Source organism: Phyllostomus hastatus, unplaced genomic scaffold, assembly GCF_019186645.2.
Source record: "Phyllostomus hastatus isolate PE091 unplaced genomic scaffold, TTU_PhHast_1.1 phas_contig_137, whole genome shotgun sequence".
Lineage (NCBI taxonomy): Eukaryota > Metazoa > Chordata > Mammalia > Chiroptera > Phyllostomidae > Phyllostomus > Phyllostomus hastatus.
Window position 1 is genome coordinate 16692704 of NW_025333583.1, and position 23597 is coordinate 16716300.

Consider the following 23597-nt stretch of genomic DNA (forward strand, 5'->3'; position numbering starts at 1 on the left):
AGGCCTGTGAACTGAAAGGTCTGCAGTTTGATTCCCAGTTAGGGCACATGTCTGGGTTGCAGGCCAGGTCCCTGGTGTATCTTTTACACATTGATGTTTATTTCCCTCTCTTTCTCCCTCCCTTGCCCTCTCTAAAAGTAAATAAAATCTTAAAAAAATAAAAATAAAAATAAAATAAAATAAAACAAAGTGTGATATTTACAAAAGACAGGACCCTCCATGTGAACTGCCAGTGTTTTATATTATTTTATGCAGGCAGACTACCAATCTTTTTTCAGAGGAGGAATAGCCTTCTTAATTTTTATACTCTTAGCTTGAGTAGATATGTCACTGGGGCAACAGTACAAATATTGTCTTCCATCAGAAAATTCAGAACTTTCTCAAAGTGGAGGTGAGAATGAATCATTTTTAAAAGAACAACCTGTATCTGCCCTGGCTAGTGTAGCTCAGTGGATTAAGCACTAGGCAGGCCAACAAACCGAAAGGTCACCAGAATGATTACTAGTCAAGGGCACATGCCTGGGTTGTGGGCCAGGTCCCAGGTTGGGGGTATGCTTGTCAACCAATTGATTGCTGATGTATCTGTCACACGTGTAAATTCCTCTCCCCAACCTCGGCCCCATCTCCCTCCTTTCCCCTCTTCTCTAAAAAATAAATAAAAATGCTTATTTTAAAAGTGCTTTAAAAATAAAAAATAAAAAACCTCTGTATGAGAAATTCAGTCATCACTCAACTAAAACAGACATTATTGTTTGGTTTGCACCTAGAAGGTACTGAAGCAGCAATATCCCAACTACACCAAATTAGTATCTGAAGTAGATGCATTAATTTTGGACTTTGAAAACTTTTGTTCTTTTTGTTTATATCTCTAGGTGGAGAGGGAAGAGATGCTGTAGTATCATGTGTACAATCTTTACTTTCCTACTAACCCAGCAGCAGTCTAGCCAGCAGTGCAGTACACAGACACAGGATTAGTAATTACAGAGCCAAAATGTGCACTTCTGAAATTGTTTGAAGAATGGAGAGTCCTGCCTAATTCACTACACAAATCAATGCTTTTTGGGTGCAAAACATAAAAGGACTGAATGGTACTATAAAATAAGAAAAAGATCATGCCTATATGAACTCAGAGAAAATGCTGTATAAATAATGGGCCCAGAACATTAGAAACAGAATAGATCTTACAAATCACTGAAAATCTAGTACTAGACTAGCTTGATGGTTTTAATTCTTATTCTTCCAGTAATTCTGAATATTAAAATTTATTTGGATTCAATATTTAAGATTTGGGGATTTGCACGATTTATCCTTAAAAATTAACATAATCCTTTGGAAATTATGAATTTCTAACATAAAATCCTGCCATACTTAAAACAAATGACAAATTTTAAACCAATTTAGAAAGATACATATCATTATGTATAATCATCTGAGTTCTCCTTCCTAATGTGAAAAATAAAAACCGAAGTGATCCTGTAGTATTATTCATCCAGTCTTGAAGGAACGATGAATGTATCTGTAAGTAGTTGAGAAAGGGAATTCTGGATCTGTCACCAAGTGGCTGTTGGACAAATTAAACTTTTTGTGTTTTAATTTCCTCACTTTTAGTAAGGGGGATGGATTAAAAGATCTGTTTCAAATGCTGTGATCCTAGGAATTGACACAAGATGTATGTACACACATATAATTATGCGGGTCACTTAATAAAGTAAAATATATATAGTAAAGGAAGTATTTCCCATATATATCTGATAAAAGATAGAACTAAGACTAGGTCATCGAGCCTCTTGAATGTGGACAAATACAGCAGTACTACCACTCATTTATATATATAAAATCTTGATAATGCAACATGACTGGAGACAGTGTTTTTTACTCATTATATTGTTCTTGTCATAACTATTATAGTTATTAAAAAATTTAGCCCTGGCTGGCGTAGCTCTGGATTGAGCACAGGCTGCGAACTAAAGTGTCACAGGTTCCATTCCCAGTCAGGGTACATGCCTGGGTTGCAGGCCATGACCCCCAGGCAACCGCACATTGATGTTTCTCTGTTTCTCTGTTTCTCTCCCTCTCTCTCTCTCTCTCTCTCTCTCTCTCCCCCTCCCTCCCTCTCCCCCCCATTCCCTCTCTAAAAATAAATAAATAAAATCTTAAAAAGAGTGGCTGAGAACCTTTAAAAAAATTTAATAGTACCTTTTCTTAATTTTCAAAGATAAAGAAATTTTTTCTTTCATCTTAGAAATCTTCCAAGAACTTAACTGAGTGGGGCTATATCACTTCTGTACCCTTTACACAGTAAAGACAGTAGATACTTAAAAGTTTAAAATGTAGTTTAGGTCAATATCCCAAATACTGAGCAAGCACTTCCATGACATTTAAAAGAAGAGGACATGTTCTGCAAAAGGCAGAGTGAGGGAATTCCAAAAAGGCACTGGGGATGAATAGTACTGATAAATGAGGGGGAAAGGATAACTTTTCTGATAAAAGAGAGAAAAAAGGCTTACATTATGGCAAGACCTTTAGAGAAATGACTGTCATTGGCTGGTGTCAGATTTTGTATAGAAGCAAAGAGAAAGGAATAATACAGAATGGTCACTCCAAAGCAATCAACAATTAATAAGCAAAATAAGAATATAAGAATGATGTCTTTTAAGGTAAGTACTGGATTCAGAATTTTTATAGTGCAGTGGATTTACTTCTACTCTATATAGCAATATATCCTGAGGGAATTCACCTGTGAATAACTCACTTCTCTAAAACCAACAGTATCTTCAATTTGAACCACTTACATTATATTTCTATTACAGTATCATATCTAAGTACTTATATATCAGGCACTGTTCAAATTACTGGGGATAAAGAAAAAAAAAAACAAAATAAAAAGTTAAAACCTGACTTTGCATACTTATATTCTAGTGTGTGGGAGCAGGGGAAGATAAGTCAGCCCTGGATGGTATGGCTCAGTGGACTGAGTGCTAGCCTGCAAACTAAAAGGTCAATGGTTCAATTCCTAGTCAGGGCACATGCCTGGGTTGCGGGCCAGGTCCCGGCTGGGGGCGCTCAAGAGGTAACCACACAAGGATGTTTCTCTCCCTCTCTTTCTCCCTCCCTTCCCCTCTCTCTAAAAAAACAGAAATAAAATCTTTTTTAAAAAGTAAAATGTATAACAAATCAGATGGTGATAAGTGCTGTGGAAAAAATAAAGCTGGGAAGGATGTTTGAGGGATTTTTAATATTCTAACAGCTGACCAGTGAAACCTTCATTAATTTAAAATAGCATTTAATATTCTATACATGATACACCAAGTCAGGGACAATTTTCTGGCAGCACTATTTCCGTATCTTTCCGCCTCTATCGAGTGAACTAAAGCTAATCAAACAAGAAAGCAAGCCCATCTCATCAGTTTTGCTAACAAGCATTAAGCAAAAGGAAAGAATGCTACAGATCTTCACTTTGATCTTTTTCCTAATACATTTGGATCTTTAAAAAAGAAGTGCCCCAGTCCTTACAATCCTAAACATTCTAGTTTAGTTTATAAAAATAGATTCATCTCCCCAAGAATCTAGTCTACTTTTTAATTCCTTACATCTATGACCAAATTACAAATAACATATAAATGCATTCTGACTTTTTAAAATGCAAATGACATCAATTATAAATGAGGAAAAAACGTTCCTCTGCATCCCACAGCAAGTAGATTCCTCCTGCACTCTATTATCAATCCAACAGTCAACGGATTTAAGGAAATCACATAAGAAGTTTGAAGTCTCTAGGGTAACCATCACAAAAGGCACATTACTTTAAAACTAAACAACTATTTTGTCATACTCAAATGTATTACCAAAGATATTTTGTAAAAGTATACCTAGAAACATCTGAGCAATACATAATACTTTCTCAGTTATTTGGTACTTATTATTTAGTTTTTAGGATATTATAACAGTTTGAAATCCTTGCTAACACATTCTTAACACCTTCAACAATGTCTTGATTAATTTACTAAAGTGGTAAAATGTTCAGGTGCTACACAATAGACTTTAGCTTTCCAGAAATCGGCAGCTATGTTGGCACTGCCTCTTTCCTTTTACTTTTTTCCCCCGTACAATTTTTTTCTTGGTTGTTAACCTTGAGCACTTGTCATTTATGTTTATCACATGTCCATTCTAGCAGAACTTAAGATGTACGCAACCAATAAGGGAAACTTAATAATGCTCCAGGTTTCTGATGCTAATATTTTTTTGTATTAAATACAACCTATGTTCCCTGAAATTGGATAAACTGCATATTCAAATGTATATGTATGTATGTGTATAAATTTACACACAATCCCCTCAATTCAACACACATACCAACTTCAACTATAAAAACTTTATTATATTATACTGATCACACCTTGACAAAATGAAATGAAGTTAATATACATTTTTGGGGAAACAGCAAAAAAAAAAAAAAGGCAATGTGATAATAAATTCTGACATAGTTTTCAAAAATAGTTTTCTATGTGCACTTACCAAGCTCTTTCTCCCTTAATTGGAGAACAAATCCATACCTCAGCCTGTAGTCTAGATATTAGAGGAAGGCAAGAAAAGTTACAGATGAAGTTAATTCTGTGATTTGAATTGATAAGCTTTAATCATTTAGAAGACAAAATCTGAAAATGTGCTTACATATATATTTTAAATTCTTTGTATTAACAGTAAACAACAGTATAACCAAACCACTACCAAAAAAAAAGGCAACATACAGCAAAGGAGAATCTTTTCAACATTATTAAATAAAATTAACTACCTGATTTATCGGTTTGTTGGATCAAACTCAGAGAAACTGCTTTAAGTTCAATATTTATATTTTATAATTTATTGCAGTTTGTGATTACCAACATATTTGAATGTTATTTTTAATAAACTAAGTTATTTTTAAATGTATAACATGCACTATGAGAAAGACAGTGTCCCCTCAAAGGAAGTGAACTAGAAAAATGTTATTTGATTTACAGAAATGTACTGCATGATTTATGGCAGCCATCCTTGAATATGGGGCTGATTCTATAATATCTTTCAATAAGAAACTTTAGTTCTTTCTTAAATCAAAGCTATTATTATTTTTTTAAGTACTGGAAAATTGTATATGCTTTGTTTTCCTTCAGGTTAGACTACCCAAGGCTCTGAAATAAGCCTTGGTGTATCTGGTAACCAAGAGACAAAAACTGTTGCTTAGCAGAGCAGCAACCAGGACTATGCATTATTTTAGATTAACATTTTATCCCATCTCTTCCCATTCTCCTTTCTTTCCACACATCCACGTGATATTATGTTTCTACATTTTTACACTTTAAGCCTTTCAAAGAAGTGATCCTACATAAACTTCTATATGTGAAGTTCAACTAAATGGATTTTTGTTCTACTAAAACAATTTTTGTTTTGACTAAAGACTGAAACTGTCTACAAATTAAAGTTCTGCTTCATGAAATTATTCAGCGTTGAAATTTTAAGGACTCACAGGAGTTGTGCCCAAAGTTAACTATTAACAGCCTACTACTCCATTTACTCAACAAAACCTGAGAGATTACTCAAAAATCACTATTCAAGTGGAAATAAATATCCAAATGCTTTTGAAAAATGTAAAATCAACATTTATTATTTTGACAGTTGTTCTGAACTAAATTTGAAACACTATTCTTAGTCATTTACAAATTAGACATGGAAGAGTGAAAAATCAGTTTTCCTCAAGCAAGTCAGCACAGTATAGTAGGAATAAGACAGGAATTCTGCTTTTCGCTCTGACTTCATAGATAAAGAATGGTTAACATATTTACAAGAGTGTTTAGGGCTACACCACATAGCTTCAAATATTATAAAAAGTGAAGACTTCTTTGTATTTGGCAATGGGACTATATAAAACTATTAAGCAACACGCTTATCATTTTAACTATGTTTTGTTTACTAGAAAAAGCCCAAGTATACATGGCACCAAGAATATTTTGGGGTATTTAAAAATTAGCCATGGTTAATCTATAAAGATGATAAATGACGCACAGAAAACAGCAAAGACTTTATGTACAGTTTTGATAAAAGGCTCACTTCCAATTTAGGAATCTTTATTTTTAATCCTGAAAAAAATCAGCATCAAGTCCAACTTTTCCGGTAGATATACCATTTTTTTACCAAGCTGGCAGTGATCCCTGGTAAGGTCACTTTGATTAATACAGGCTCATGCTATTTCTCATGTCATAGAGGTGGGGAATTATTAGTAAAGCATCAACGTTAATAAAAAGTCAAAGTATGAAAACTTTTTAAGCAATGGAAAATAAAACTCATTTCCTTGGATTTTAAAAAAACAAATCTGTGATTTCAGTGTATTTTAATTGTCTAAAGTTTGTTATGTCCACTTCCTTTAATCTGTGCAACTCTAGAGGAGCACTGTTTTTAATGCTGCCTTTTAAATCTGTGATCCTGCAAGAGGGAATCATTTATTAAAAAAATTTTCTATGCCCATTATACAAGTTTTCTGCTAAAAACTATTGGAACTAAAAAAAAAAAAAAGCAGACAAGAATCTTTCTGTCAATGAGCCTACAAACTAATAATAAATAAAATACAGGGTGGAACAAAAGTAGGTTTACAGTTATAAACTGTATTTGAAACCGTTTGTATGAGTACACAAAAGTTTGTTCTTCTATTATGATTTATTATGTTATTTTCCATACAAACAACTGTAAACCTACTTTTACCCTATACTGTATTATATATGAAAAAGTTATTTGCACATACAACCAATTTACCTATAAATTACTCCAAATATATATTTAATAACAATGATTTAAAATCATAAACTATTTTGAAATGATAGGAATACAACAAATTATGGAAAAAAAGAAAGCATAGGCTGGCCATTTATGGTAATCTTTAAATGATGCACACTTCAGTAATAAATAATAAAATCAGTTTTTTTTCAAGACCATGGATAGAATGACTTCCTCCACGTGAACTTTACAAACTGAAACTACTGTTTAGAAATAAAATTTCTAGTAATCATAAAGCTAGAGCTTTGAAAACTTCCTTTACAAAGAGCCAATACTACGAAAAGTGATTTAGGCTATGCTTTTACTGTTATTTCTTGCCCAAGAAAAAGGCTCTATCAGCAAGTAAATTATTAAAATTCTACAGGGCTGATTATGTTAAAAAAAAAAAAAGGAGTTACTACTCTCTTCATGGTAAAAGTTTGTAAAAGTGTGAATTCCCCAAATATAGTAGTTTATGAGTCATACACTACACCCACACAAGCAGCATAATAAATTCTCTCATAACAAATAATTCTCAAAATAGAACACTTATCAATGTTTCACTTAAAGTTGTTATTTCTTGATTTTTATCTCTGCTTCTTTTCATCAGTTACTCCAACTAAGGGATCTGGACATAGAATAAAGGGAAGTCCAGAGGAGGCAAGGTGTAAGTCAAAATATGTATTTGGGGTTTTAGTTGTTTTTCATTAAATAATGGTCTCCTGCTTGCCTGGGCTTTCGGGGGTATTCAGAAAATGCTTGTAATAATTAAATAAGAATTTATGATGTCCAAGATAGGGACACCAAAAGCACAAGCAACAAATGAAAAAAATGTATGAACCGGAAATCATCATCATCAAAAACTTCTGTGCCTCAAAGGGCACCATTAAGAAAGTGAAATGACTGACCAATCAGTAGAGACCATGGCCCTAACCACCACCCTAACTCCCTCAGTCCCCCATGTGACCCATCCCTTAGAAGCCATCAGGGAGCCAGGTCTTTGAACATGAGCTCACCTGTGACTCCGGGTATGGCACCATTTCCTCAATCACTGAACCTTTATTTTCTTGGCTGGGAAAAAAAGTGAAAAGACAATCCAGAGAATGAACAAAAATTTTTAAAATCACATATCTTGTATATAAAATAAGAACTACAATGAATAAAAAGACAATTCAATTTAAAAATGGGCAAAGGAGCAGAACAGACATTTCTTAAAGGAAGATGTACAAATGGCCAATAAGTACATGAAGAGAATGCGAGTGTCACTAATCATCAAAGCTACGAGATACCACTTTTCATCCACTAAGATGGCTATAATGAAAAATCATAGCAGATGCTGGTGAGGATATAGAGAAATTAGAACCTTCACACACTGCTGTAGGAATGTAAAAAGGTACAGTAGCTTTGCCAAACAGCCTGGAAGTTCCTCAAATGATTAAACATAGTTACCATATAATGCAACTATTCAATTCCTAAGCATATACCCAGAAGAAATAAAAACATCAGCAATAAATGAATGTTCATGGAAGCTTTGTTCAAAAGATCCAAAAAGTCCAAATGTCCATGAATTTATTGATAATGTTGTGTATCCATAAAATGGAATATTATTTAGCAATATAAAGGAATGAAGTACTGACATATACTACAACTTGGATGAACTTTGAACACTGTGCTAAGTTTTTTACTGCTCACAGTGAAAAACTTATTGTATAAGTCCATTTATATGCAATGACCAGAACTGGTAAATCTCTAATGCAGATTTTGCTGGTGCTGGGGGTATGCAGAGATTGAAGGGTGATGGCTACTAGATGCTGGGTCTCTTTGGGAAGTAATGAGAATGTCCTAAAACTGACAGATGCACAACTTTGTGAACATGCTAAAAACCAATGAATTGTGCATTTGAAATTAGTAGATTGTTAGGTACGTGAATTTTTCAATAAAACTGCAAAAAAAAAGAAAAAAAAGGAATCTATGATGTCCAATTTTTAAACTGCAATACAATCTACCATGAAGGAGAGGGGATTACAAGTCAGGAACTATGTTTTAGTCCAATTTATGTCATTATTGTTTATACTGTTCCTCCTCTTACATGAAATTGAAAACTTCCTGCCTCACACTCAGGGTTCCTGATAATGTGGATTTATAGTTAATGTAATACTTTCTCCACTAATTTGTGAGAATATTAGGTTCACTTTACTTCCATGCTTTCATTTCTATTGTCCATGCTGCGGCCACCATGTAGACAGAATGCATACCTTTTTGTCTCTACCTATTCAAGTTCTTCAGTATTCAATTTAAGTGCTTTCTCACAAAACTTTCCCTCACTAAATTGCCTCTTTTAAGCTCCTATAGACCTTTAACACAATAGTGAAAGCTGATAGTCTGCCCTGTATAAATCCCTTACACTGTTTTCATCATCTCGACTACACCCTAAGTTCCTTGAGGGTTGGAGCCACATAATCAGAGTTTATTATTTATAGCAACTAGAACAATCCTTCATTTAATATCTATAAAAATACTTAACTGAATAAATTTTCTTATGATTATTTCACCAACTATAAAAATATCTATATTGATAGATGCCAGTAAGTAAAACCAAGGTATTATTATTGCTGGTCAGAGCAAACAATAAAGCTGCTGATACTGTAAAAATAATAATACCCTTTTAAGAGTACAAAGTCAGGACACATAACAATTTTTACTTCAATAATAAAAAAGATACTTCTCAGTCTCCTACTACCAATCACTTATACAAATAGGGATAAAAACCCTCAAAAATAATGGTTATTCAGCTTTGGATGAATTACATTTTCAGCTACATTGATACTGTCATGTAAGTTTATATAAATATAAATATATAAATATAGCCAGAAACTCACACGCAGACAACTAGCTCATTAGGCATACACTTAAAATTAAAGAAATAATAATTTCAGATAAGTAAGACTCACTAATGTTTGGTAAAGACATAATTACTATTGGCCTAAGTCAACTTTTAGACTCACCCTGTACTCCTACCCAGGTCATTAGTTGGCTATTTTAACTTCTGCTTAATTCTTTCTTCTCCAACCAAATGTCAGTTTTTAATTCTCTCCTTTGGGGGGGGGGGGGGGCGGGTACCCTCAACATCAATCTCTCATATTCCAAACCTTTGCCCCTTGTCAGATCCTTCGGCGATCCTAGATTAATCCAGCAGCAAGAAGAAAACTCATATAATACATGAGTCTTTTCCATCCTTGTTCAGGTAGTCCATCTTATATATAAAACCCTTTACTACCTTACCTCAACCCTGAGAAAAAGCAAATCAAGTATTTCAAAGTTTTTCAAGAAGTATTGTTTTCTTTTTCTTTTAAACTTGAGATTCATGTAATTAGCCTCAAGAATAGATTAAATATACAAGGTAATTTCTCATCACTGAAAATGTAAAATACTGTCTTTTACTTCTCTATTGGGATAAACAGCAGAATATAAATGATTAATTTTTCCCCCTCTTTTTGGTAACCTAGTAGGAGACATGAACAAAACTCTGGGTAAAATATAACAAAACATCTTCACAGGGCCACGTCTGGCAGAGCTAGGAAAAAAGAAGGCGAAACAAAACAAACAGGACACGAGACAAAAGTGTGCATATATTGAGGCGAGAGAAGCATTCTGAATAAGAAAAACAAATAGTTATTCTTATCTAAGTTTCAACTGTCTCAAAAACCTGTATTTGCAGATATGACAGTGTAGATTAAGTTTAAAACCATACTTTCTTCTTCTGACTTCAGAAACTTGACCAGGGCTAACCTCTACATAATGACTGAGTTAGCATATGTATTAAAGGGCAAAGGAAAACAAACAGCCATTTTCACGTGATCAGTTTGTTACTTTAGTTCATTATCTTTACCTCCCCCTGACAAAAGGTAATCAATCCACTGGTTCCATGATTCCCTGAGAAATCACCTAACTCCCTGGTAGTGTACAGATATATTCCAGAAAAAAAATGTTCTGCCTTTACAAACTTTAATTATCTCTATCCCCCCAAATCTGTAAAAAGTGCTTTGTAAACATTTCAGTCATTGAGCAGGTAAAAAAAGTAAAAAAGCATGTATTAATATTTTATATGAAATACTAATAAAGCCTCAAAATAGTAAGGCAATATATTTTTACATTAAAAACTTCAGCACACGTAACTGTCAACTAGAGCATACAAAGAATGAGATACACCAAGACAGCTTCAATTAATGTGTTTTTTGAAAGATAGCTTATCTGTGTCTCTGGTGTTCAATTATTAGTTATCTTCTTTCCAAGTTTAGTCAACCTTAAAATTTATAGCAGGTGTATTTTACAGATACACTAATAGCATGTTTGTTTTAAATGGTTAAATGCTGCTTAGAAGAGCCAAACAAGAAAAAGAGAGGTGCGGAAGCTTATTTTGTGCCCTAGCTGAAGTATTACCTGCAACTGGTTGACCAAGGATTTCCAGCCGGTCGCGAGGTGTGGGAGGGTCATCTCAGTAAAGTCTCAATACAGAGTCAGCTGAAACTCACCATTTATATAGGTATAAAATATAAAACTCAGTGATAACTACACTAAAAAATTTAGAAAACCACCAAAGATTAAGTTAATGATTCTATAAAAAATAAACACAGGAAGAAAACTAGAACACTAATCAGCATTACTGGATTATAATGTCCCATGAAAATAGCCTGCTTTAAAAAACAAGGACTGAATGATATAAGATGTTTTCTCATTTAGAGAAAAAACTGAGACTTTTTTTGGCTTGAACAGTAATAGGAGGTGGTAGTCTATTTAGGACTGTAAGAACCTCAGTAAGAGTTAAATTCAAACTAAATTCACTTTCATAGTTAACTCTTACACAGCTTACTTGCCTTTTCATGCACTAAAGCTAAAAAAGTACGTAATGGGGCAGTTCAAATAACAATTTCCTGTTACAAACTGCTATTTCTCATTCAAGGGAAGTATCTTTCATTTAAAAAATAAAGGTATAATGCCAGATTCCTTTAGTTTAAAGGGTCACATAAGACCTAAAAATAAAATCAGCTCACTAACTAGGTAATAAATACAGGTACAACTACATGATGAAATGCCTCATAATTAAAAAAAAAAGCACAAAGCTCTTTATGTACTGATATGAACCAACTGCTAAGCAATATTAAGTGAAAAATAAGATACATGATAGTGTGTATATTATACTACCATGTGCATAGAAAGGGGGGCAGACTACATACATATTTGCTTGTGTATGGATGGAATACCTCGGAAAGGTTAAGAAATTGGTAAAACCTGGGTGACTGGGGTAGGGGATGACACACACATGTGCACAAGATTTTTCCCATATATTTTATGGTTTGAATTATGAATTATCTGAATAACGAAATAATAAAATTGGCAATATAAAACTAATATTCCTCTTTTCCATTATTTTATCAAGTATCATCTTTCCTTTGACTGCTTTATTATGACATATATTTTGCCTTATTAGTCATGGCATCCTCAAGTTCCTTCAGAATAGAAATAAAACTGTAATTCATCTTTGGATTTGCTGCAACTTCTGCCCTAGTGTATTAAACACAGTAATATTAATTATGAATAATTTTAATAGGAAACATTTGTTGAATACTTGTGAAATGCCTCACATTTAATATGTATTAACTTATTTAAACAGTTTACGTGTGTTAACTTACAGAAACCACACATTTCTGTAACGTGGATATTGCACGTTTACGACCAAGCAAATGAAGTATGGAGAAGAATCCTGCCCAATGTCCCACAGAGAGGAAGTTAAAGCTTTACAGTGAGTGCTTATCGTTGAATCCCTATGGAGGTACTTTATCTCATGGCCCTATCCAAAAGGAGGTACTATTCTAACTTAATAAGGAAACTGAGGCTGAGAAAGATTTTAAGGAACTTCCAGGAACTCACTAATTTCCATGAGGGTAAGCACATGACCAGTAGTGTCAGCAGGGATTCCAAATCTAATGCTCTTTCCATTAAGTACATTCTGTCACAGTAAACACTAACTAACTATTTTAATGGCCACCAATCGTTGTCTCAAGTGATCCTGTGGTAGGAATAAGTTCAAACACAAGTAAGGGGAAAAAAAATCCTTCTTTTTTTCCATTCCCTATTCACTATATCCTTACATTCAGATTTGAGCTCTAACTATTCAATAAAAAGGCCTTCGCTGGGAGTGACACTGTACATCAAGAAAGAGGCTTGTAAGACTGTGTCACAGACTAGTATAAACAAGTGTATGTAACTGTATCTAGTGAGGTATTTATGGGTTAAATAAAATTATAAATTTGTGATACATTGTAAGCATTAAGTTACAAGAAAAATTTTTCTACTATGGAAGAGGAAGATTTTTAAATTGAGGTGAAGGGGGAAATACATACAGCGTGGGGCAAAAGTAGGTTTACAGTTAGTCATAAGGAAAATAATACAATTAACAGATAACACAAGAATAAACTGTTTCACGTGCTCACAACTTTAAACCTACTTTTGCCCCACCCTGTACTTGGTTTTACTATATTATACTCCAAAAAAACAAAACTCTACATCTTAGAATAAGACAAGATAAAGCTGCTTCTCTGTGAACAAAAAACTTCTATTTATCAGATCTAATAAAAATACATAAATTTTTGAAAACAAAAAAAGTGGGTGCCTTTTATGGATCAGGTTTCTAAATTCCCTTGGGCTCTTATGTGGAAAAAAAAATTCAACAAGGGCACTATTGAGCATTAAATCACATAAACTCTCTTCTAACGTTTTTCAATTAGTGTCAAAGATTCATTAACTTTCTGAATACACGTGTCCATTAAATAAAGTTCAAGCAGATTTAACTATAATTTTTAGTGATCCCTGAGAGAGGGGAAACAGTATAATTAGTACCATGCTCCACGTGAATGTTCAAATATTAATGAATATAAAAGTTTGACAAGTTTCACCTGGAATTGCTAAGAATTGCAGATTATGAATTTGTAAATAAAAAAAAGTTTAAATAATCTTTGGGACAAGACTGAAAAAAGAATCCATCAGGAAACTTTAAAAAGAAATTTCACAAAGCGTTCCTGTCCTATATTCTCTGTAGAGGGAAAAATGGACTCAACTGATGCTGCTGGACTGCAGAAAATCTTTCTTAAGGAAAAACAGTAATTTATAGCACTACCAGTACTGTGTTGTCAGGGTTTAGCAATAAAACCATCTTCCCAATCCTTATAGAAAACTCTCTTGATTGCACCTGAAGTTTTTCATCAGTGACGGATTGCTAATGTAATTTTTTAAAGACCTGCAATATAACAAAGTAGGTTTTGGAAAAGTGACTTAGCTACAGAAAAAGAAGACGGTGCTTCTACTGCCAATCAGTATTTATTCCTAATCAGAAACCTTGTATGTATTAACCACAACTCTATCATACTGTGACAGACCAAGTATTTTTAAAACAAATAATCTGTTCATCTTCTGTACCCCTAAAAATAACCATTTTGGCTCTCCATCAGGAAAATAAGCAGTGAGTGTAAAAAGATTTCAATAGCTGGCAACCAAAATTATCTTTTATACTTAAACCTTTACAAGGCAGAACTGATGTTAAGACCAGAATGATATTCTAACTTAAGAAGGTATGGCAAATTTAAGTAGGTCATATTGCAGGTCCTTTAAAAGTTTTTATTTTAATGTGTCAATGACTTTTGTGCTGTGCCTTTGCCTAATAGGCAAAGAAAAATAAGCCTTGTGGCTTAAATTATTGTCGGTCTCAGCCTGGAGTTACCACCGCGTTGCAGACAAATAGTGGAATTTTTAAATGCCTATTTTTATAATTAGTATTAATATGTTTAAGTTTAAACAGAAGTAGGTAGGACAAATGGTAGGAGGTGGGGTGCAGAGAGATCCAGAGGACCCAAACGCCGTTGGCTTGGTTGGCAAAATAATATAAAAAGTGATGTAAAGCAAAAGTCCATCAGTATAAACGAAGTGTTTCATAATGATAGATCTCAAGTGATTACCTTATTGAAAAGGGTTAAAAGCGAAACTGTTTTCAAACACCAGCTTCCCTTTTACAAGATCCCAACAGTTTTAAAGTTACTGCAAATGTTTTTTCTTAACACCCCCTTCCTCCCCAAAAAAGAATGCATTTCCATGACTACTGACTTTGGGGTGAAAAAAAAGAGAGTGAGGGAAAGAGTCAAAATTATCTAAAAATGCACAAGCCCTCATCATTTCAACTATGGAGAAAAAAACGGTGTTTCCCCAATGGAGTGGGAGCAAGGGAAAGGGCATGAATAAAATACAGCACGAGAAGAAACCTTTGGTTTCGAACTTTATTGCACAAAGAGAGCGGAGAAGAGTAGGTCAGACGTTGCCGCGCTTCTCCTCGCGAAGCGGGCAGGGCAGACACGGAGGCTACCGGGAAGGCAGGCACCTTCACCTCCTCTGCCCTCAACAGTCGCCTCTTTCCTCCTCCACCCCCCGCGGGCACCCCGGCGGCTCTGCCCAGGAGGACTGCCGGGCCGGGGGCGAGGCGGGCGGCGGGGGCGGCGCGGGGGGCAGCAGCGCCAAGCCAGATCGGGCCGGGCGGGCGGCCTCCCCCGGGGCGGCTCCCGGTTCCCGGCTCTGCGCCCGGCCCGATCCGGCGGCGGCGGCGGGAACGCGGGCGCCAGCTCGCCGCGGCCGGCCGCCCGCACACAACCCGGGTCCCGGCTCCCACCCCGCCCGCGGCCCGCCGCCCCCCGCCATGAGCGCCGCCGCTGGCTGCAGGCAGAGTGGCTGCCGCCCCGGCCGCCGCTGGCTCCAGTCCGCCGCCATTATTCTTTGTTCGCTGCGAGCGGCGGCGAGGTTGTGGGGCTCGGGCGGAGGCTCCATCTTTACCGCGGCCCCTCCTGCGATGGGAAGGCCCCGAGCGCGGGTGTCCGGCGCCTCCCCGTCCCCCCTCCGTCCCCCCGGCTCTCTCCGGCTCCTGCCTCCTCCTCCTGCTCCTCTTACCGGTGGTACAAGCTCCTCCGTCACTGCTTTCGTTCGCGGCCCGGATCTCGCTGGAGTTTTATTCTCTCCCCCACGTAACACACCGCGTCAAACTACACCTCCGCCGCGTCACTCACCAACACTCCGCTTCTCCCAGCCGCCCGGGCCACAGGCAGCAGCAGCCGCCGCGGACTGAGGAGCCGCAGCCAGGGAGCCAGCCAGCGCCGCCCAGTGCCGAGTGCGCAACGGCTGCGCACGGAAACAGCCGAGTTCGGCTCGGAGGAGCTCGAGCGGCCCCGCCCTCGCCCTGGAGGCGGAACTTGCCGAAGTTCTTCGGGTTCCTTCGGCCGAGGCGAAAGGGGTTCCGCTAGGAGTGGGACCGCGAAGGTGGGCTGGAACCCACCGGGGGAGGAGTGATACAGGCCCCACGGCGACGTTGTGATGAAGGAAACCTGGCGGCGGAAATTTGAAGGAGGAAGTGGGGCTCGCGTGTGGCCGGGTGGGGAATTCCCGAGGGGTGTGGACGACTGGATGGAAACCCCCGCACGGTTCCGGCTCTGCGGCTTTAAGTGGCGGGCTCTAGGGCGGCTGCGGCCTGGCGGGCCCGGGCTCCCGAGGGCGGTCGGCCCGGGAAGTTTCGAACGCCGCGGGGACCTGGCAGACGCGCCGCCGAGTCTGGGACGCGGCTGAGTGTGGAAGTCGGGCGAGCTGGGGCTCTGCAAACGCCCCCAACGCCTGGGGCAAGGCCGCGCTGGAACGCGAGGCTGCTCTGCTGCCCCAGCGCGGCTCGGAGCCCCTGTGGGGAGGGTTTTACGCCTTTCTGGGCCGCCGAGCTGTCTGGCTCCGAGACTCAGCTGAGAAACCTGGCGGCCGCAGGCAGAACTGTTCTATTTCGGGGGTGGGGGGTGGGGACTTGTGGCACCTCGCGGGGTTCAACCGGCTGCGTGGTCGGCCTCTACAGAGGGTCATCCAGAGCCTCTGAGCAATGATCTACACTGACCCAGTGTCTTGGACACTTTTTTGAAATGTCTGCACGCCTCGTTTCTGGCACCATCCTGTGTCGCTATCTTTTCACAGCCGGTTTTCTACAGCAGCGGTTTGCACCCACTGCACCCTTTTCTTCACCACCTACTCCCACTCTAAGTCAGCCAGTGTGACTTCCGTTGCCTCGAGGCTACTGAAATGTCTCATCGGTCACCCAAGGTCATGATACTGACTTTTCACTCCCCTTTTCATGGAACTCTGCAGTCCGCTTTCATAATTCTCTTCCTGCCCGTTAAAGCAAACCTGCCCTTTAGGAAGCGCGCCGAGACGGTAGAAATCTGAGCTCCGCCCCGTACTGGTTTCCTGTTACAAAGAAACGGTCGTCCTTCCTGGTCTCTTGATCAATCACCTGCTTTCAGGGACTTTGGGCTGAAGAATATCCACCTTTCCTTCTGTTATTTTTCAACCTTTCTGACTACTAGCTTTCCCATCTAATGTTTTAACACGCTTAGGGCTCTCATTTCATTAAAAAGATTTCTCTCCTTAAATCCCTCTCCAACTGTGATTCCAGTTGTCTCTTACCCCATGAGCATTCTCTCACGTCCCACTTCTTAACCCTTTCCAGTCTAGCTTCTGTTCCTACCATTCACCTGAAGCAGCTCTCAGTTGTCATAGACAAGCTTCAGTCATCATCTTACAAGATTTTATTCTAGCATTTGACACTACTCTGCTCTTATATCAAAGTTTTTTGTGGTTGCACCTTCTCTTTTTTAATTTTCATCTGAGGACATTTTTTCATTGCTTTTTATTTTTTTTTTCACCTAAAATGTCATATGGTGTGCTTGAGTGTAACATATTACAGAATTACACACTTACGATTTTGTAATACAAAAGGGACATTTGTTATGCTGGACCCTGTATTTTAGTTATTTATATTTTAAATATATAATCTTTATTATATTTTTTTACATTGCCATTAGTCTCCTTATAACCCCTACCCCCAGCACTTTCATTGCTTTGTAGAGAGGGAGAGAGAGAAACATTGATTGGTTGCCTTCTCACATGTGCCTGACCAGGGATCGAATCAGAGACCTTGGTATGTGCCCCTACCAGGAATCGAACCTTCAGCTTTTCATTTCGTGGGATGATGCTCCAACCAACCGAGCCACACTGGCCATGGCTCTGGTTGCTTTTCAATAACCAGTTTCTCCTCCTTTACCCAACTCTTAAATATTGGAACCCTATTGAGCTGAGCCCTCTTCTTGAATCCTTCCGTATCTGCTCTCCTAGCTGGTCTCATTTTCTTCCAGTAGCTTCACATACCCTCTGCCAAAGACTTTCCATCTCATAGTCCATACTAGACCTTGTTCTTGAACTCTAGATTCATATTTCTAACAGCCATTGCTACAGCATTATTTGGATGACTAGGGCATGTCAAACTTGAACTGTATGTTGTATTCCCTACAAAACCTTCTTCCCACTGCCCTGGGATCAGTAAAGGGCATCCTACTTATCTAGTCAGTTCAAGCCAGAAACCTAACATGCCTCTGACACATCAGAATCACCTAGACCTGTGTGCCTTAAAAAATTGGATTGTGGCCGCTTTCCACATCCGACTTCCGTCTAAGCCACTTTCATCTCTTGCTTGAAATACTGCACATAACTACCATGCAGGTCCTACAAAACTGTTCTTGGCCCATTCCAATTCATCTGCCAAACTGCAGCCACAGTAACGTTTAAAATACAAATCTGACCAGGTCACTAGCCTGCTTGAAATCCTTCAGTGGCTTCCCGTTGCTTACTGAAGACAGTCTAAGCTCCTTATCACGGAAACCAGGCCCTCCGCAGGCTTGTCGGCGTCCCCAGCCTCTCTAGCCCTCTGCACTCCAACCACAGTATTCTCTTTTATTTTTTCCAGGCCCTTTTCTCTCCCTTTTTTCCTGCTGTAGGCTGTCACCTCAGGTTATGGACACGTGCCATTCCCTTTCCCCTGGAATTCTTTTCTGGCACCCACCCCTCCTACCTAACTGTGAATTAACATTTTCTTTTCTGATTTATCACACTTGGAATTGAATGGGGACAATGTCTTCTTGTTCACCACCAGCTTTCCCCTTCACTTTTATCCCTAGCACCAGCACAATGTCTAGAATGTAGTGATATTTGTTAAATATTTATTGAATATATGAATGTCTGTGTGGTCCCAAGATAAGTTCCTTAATATCTTTGGATTCAAATCCTGGCTCAGCCACTTAATAACAATGAGACTTTGGGCAAGTTGTTAATTCTTCTGCTTTGATTTCCCCACGAGTAAAATATAGGTGATAATAACACCTATATTATAGTGTAAGTGCCTTGGGAGTGGTCTCGTGAGATGATGAAAGGCTTCAAGGAGAAAGTGATATTTGAGAGCTTTTTTCTAACTGTGTCTTCCCTTTCCTGTTATTTTTCTCTCTTGCTTCCGCTGTTGAACCTGATTTTTGCCCTCACTACAAACTCAAGTTCCATGAACCTGCCTATTCTGCTGCATCACCTCTCATGACTTAATTTGCTTTCCTTACCTAACCCCAAGGCCATGGTGACCTTTCTCATTAATTCTAAAAATATCTGTTGAGCACCTGCTTTGTGCCTCATCCCCTTAGAAACTGGGTATCAGCGCTATCAATGTTATCAATGTTCATGAAATAATCTCGCGATTTGCATTGTACTTTCCAAATAGTTTTCCAACAAAGAAGGGGCAAGAACTGATGTGTTACAACTATTCCTGGTGTTTACCAGTTATGGTTCACATGTAAATTAAGGTATTTGCTTCTTCAAATTAATCTTAAACTATAACAACAACAACAACAAAAAAACCCTCTTGAATTTACTTCTTTTTCTAGCTACTGTCCCATTTATTTTTGCTCTCTGTGCAGAAAATATCCTTGAGAGAGTACTCCCTTCTCAGCCCCAGTTGCTTTTCTCTCATGTTCTAGCTAGCTCTTGCCCCCAGCGTTCCACCAAAACTGCTCTCCGTGTTACTCAATCCGATGGCCTGACCTCAGTCTTCATGTCTCTCGGCCTATCAGCAGCAATGGACACAGTCGATCATTCCCTCCTCCCTGTGACACTTCCTTCACTTGTTACACTTGTTTCTTTAGTGTTACAGAACACTCCACATTTCCCTGGTCTTTCCTAGCTACTGTCACTCTTCCCAATCTGCTCTGCTCGCTGACCTCTTAATATTGGAATGTCCCAGGATTGCTGGACCTCTTCTGTTTCTTTCCTCTCTCCCTCAGTGATTGCATGTAGTTTTTATGGCATTAGATATGATAAATACGCTCACAGCTCCCTAGTCCCAGATCCACACTTGTTTATGTACCTCAGCATGTTTACTTGGATGTTTAATAGACCTCTCCATTTTATTATGTCCAAAATGAAACTGATTGCCCCCCCTGCCCCCCGCAAAAACATTCCCTGCCTACAACCTTCTCTATCTCAGTTTATGGCAACTCCATCATTCCCACTGCTGAGGCCAACTGAGCAACTCTTACCCCCATATCCAATCTGTCATCAGATCCTGTTCAGTCTCTTCAAAATACATGGCCACTCTTCCCCTCCCCGCTGATACTACCTTGGTTGAAGCCACTGTCACCTTCGAATAGGATTTTATATCAGCCACCTTTAACCTTCATTTTGTTCTCAGGAAAGCAGTTAGCATGATCCTTTCAAAACCTAAAGCCAACCATCCCACCATTCTCTTCAGAACTACCCAGCAGTGTCTCGTCTCACGTAGAAAAAGCCACACTTCTTACAGTTAGGTCTACAAGCCCCTTTTCCTGTCTGATCTGACGTTTGGTTCGCTTAAATAAACAGGTCTTGCAAGTGTTCAGGTAATTCTCATTTTATTGAATGCCACAATCGCATAACTTATTATAGTATGTTGTTACACTTTTATTATGATTTATTGTTGTTAATTTCTTACTCTAATTTGTAAATTGAACTGTATCATAGGTATACATGTATGCACAGGAAAAAAAAAACAGTACACATAGGGTTTGGTACTCTTTGTGGTTCCAGGCATCCACTGGGGGTCTTGGAATGCATCCCCTGCAGATAAGGGGGACAACTGTACCTTGAAAGAGATGAGGGCCTCTTTGGAGCTTTCTGGTCTCCCACGTCCCAGAGTAAGAATTAAAGAACTAATCACCAAGATTCTGGTTGCTTTTAATTTCTATTTTGAGGACCAAACGGTCAGCTGCAGTCTCATCTTCCTCGTGACCGAAAGCAATGCCATGTAAACAAAGCCTCTCATCCTCCTAGAAGTGTCAGAAAGGCCAATGGTGAGCAATTAAAACCAGGAGCAGGAGCAAGTTAAGATTTATTGAGTGCTTACTTTGTTCCAGGTACAGTTCTAACATTTTTGATATGTTAACTAATCCTCATAGTAACTCAATGAGGAAAGGTATTAATTTTAGAAACACTTTATAGACAAGTAAGCTGACGCACAGAGGGGTGAATAAATGTCTCCAAGGCCTTAGAGCTAGTTAAATGGTAGGCAGACAGCTCCAGAGCCTGCATTCTTTACCATGACGCTTCACTGCCTGGTTGTAGAATAGAAAAAAGGGGTGGGGGGGATGGACTTTACATTGAAAAAGCAAAGTAATAACTCCAGCCATGTAATTCTGTCATCTGAAAGCACCATAGTAATTCAAGCATTTTTTTCCTGACATCGGCCGTATTGCCATTTTCATAAATGATGCAGGAATCAGGCTAACTAGCTTCCAAGATACCTAGCCACTCTTCCAAGGCAAAGGAGTAGGCTCCTCGAAACACTCTGCCAAACCCTTCCCCTTGCCTTTGCTTCACTATCTCCTACTTTTTAGCTGAGCTCTGAAGGGTGTGTCGTTACTCTGAGTGGCCTACCTAACTACCCCTCCCAAGCCCCTAAGACAACACCCTAGTCTGGTTTAGGTGCTTGAATTCTATGTTTTTGTTTCCATCAAAGCACCTATCACAACTTGTTATTATTTGTGTAATGGTCTAGTTCTCTAGACTGCAGTCTTTGTGAGGGAACAGTTGTTTCAACTGAATAAAAAAGCAGTATTTCAATGAACAGTAAAATGACAACAAACTCACAGCTATCAACCAAATCTAAAAACAAAACTAAAAACAAACTAAGCGAACAACTAGAACAGGAAAAGAATCGCAAAAATAGAGATCACATGGAGAGTTATCAGTGGGGAGGGGGAGGGGGGGAAAGGTACAGGGAATAAGAAGCATAAATGGTAGGTACAAAAGAGACAGGGGAGGTTAAGAATAATGTAGGAAATCTAGAAGCCAAAGAACTTGTATGTACGACCCATGGACATGAACTAACGGGGGGGGGGGGGGTTACGAGTAGGAGGGGGTGTGCAGGGCAGAGGGGACTAAAGGGAGGAAAATGGGACAACTAATAGCATAATCAATAAAATATATATTTTTAAAAGTGGTATTTCTAGAGAATATCTACAATTGTAACTATGCACTAAGATGAGTTTTCTTGTGTCCAGGCTAGTCCATCTTTTTAGAAATGGAAAAGATAACTTCCTTCTAGTCTGCCTTCCAGCTGTTGGGTTTTTGTGTTATGATGCCTGAGCCATAGTGCTAGCTTTCAATTAGTGCTTCCTTTGCTTCTGATTCAACTAACATTCAAATGCTATGTGATAGATATTTTCCTAGGGTCTTTTGTATACAATATATCTGCTAATTTAAATTGAGATAACTTTTTTGGGTTTTAGTTTCCTCAGCCATACAACCAAGACACCAGATGGACTTGTGCATGATCAAACTGTAGGTCTGAGAATTGGGGTTTGAGTTTAGAACTTCCGATTCTAAATTTAGCTTCCTTTTTTTCATGTGTGCCTTTCTGTTCTCATCTCTGATCTTGTCTAATTAGTCCATGGTTGTCACCAACATTACTTGAGTCACAAGCATATTTTATAATCTTATTGTACACACCTTCTTTAAAAACTTTTTTCTTATTTTGTTTTATTTTTCAGTTTGATCCATTTTCTTTCCATTTCTACTCTGCCATTTTCTCCCCCAAACAGTGGCACTCTGGGTTTATGAACAATATCCGAGGCCGGTCCTAATTCCACGTGGGGGTTGAGGGCATCAGTAATATTTGTTTACTTCTATTATTATTCCTATACTATCATTATATTTATTTTATAAATAGATCTAAGAGTCCCAGGGATGGAAACCAGGACACATAGTATTTGGGCTCCTGATGAACCAAGGTGATTGGACACATGCTTTTTCCTTTGCTCATACCCCCCACCCCACAGTAAAAGAATAAGAAGTATAAACTCTTACGGTAGACAGAATAATGCCCCCCTCCCAGATATTCCTGTCCAAATTCTTAGAATTTAGGAATATGTTATTTTACTAGGTAAAAGGCACTTTTGGATGCAATGAAGATAAGGATTTTGAGATGGGAGCTTATCCTGGATTATTTGGGCAGGTCCAGTGTAATCACAAAGATCCTTGCAGGGAAGTTGGAGTCAGAGGGATGGGGGAGGGGGAGAGAGAAAGTGACCAATGGAAAGCTGCTTCCCCACTGGCTTTGAAGATAGAAGTGAGGTCATGAGCCAAATAATGCAGACAGCCTGTAGGAGCTAGGAAAGGCACAAGAAATGGTTTCTTCCTTTGAATATCCTCAAGTATTCAGCCCTGCAACAGCTTAATTTTAGCTCACAGCGGCTGATTTTGGACTTCAGACCTCCAGTACTATCAGATAATAAATCTGTATGATTTTAAATCATGAAGTTTGTGGTAATTTGTTACAATGACAATAAGATTCCTGTACAGCCCTCATGGACAAGAATAGGAAAGGAGATACAATGGTA

General features: G+C 38.6%; 1 protein-coding gene across 6 annotated transcripts in view; it reads right to left on the reverse strand.

Moving 5' to 3' along the window:
- Positions 1-15995, reverse strand: part of CREB1 (cAMP responsive element binding protein 1) — a 57850-nt gene extending 41855 nt beyond the window's left edge. The window contains exons 1-3 of one of the 6 annotated variants that reach the window (XM_045852774.1): positions 15885-15978; positions 7800-7854; positions 4516-4566 (exon numbers count right to left, since the gene is read on the reverse strand). The gene's annotated coding sequence lies outside the window, so the exon portion shown is untranslated. Of the gene's footprint in view, positions 1-4515; positions 4567-7799; positions 7855-15768 lie in introns of all 6 variants that reach the window. The other 5 variants (XM_045852763.1, XM_045852780.1, XM_045852789.1 and 2 more) reach the window with 5 other exon arrangements.
- Between the last annotated feature and the right edge of the window lie 7602 nt (positions 15996-23597).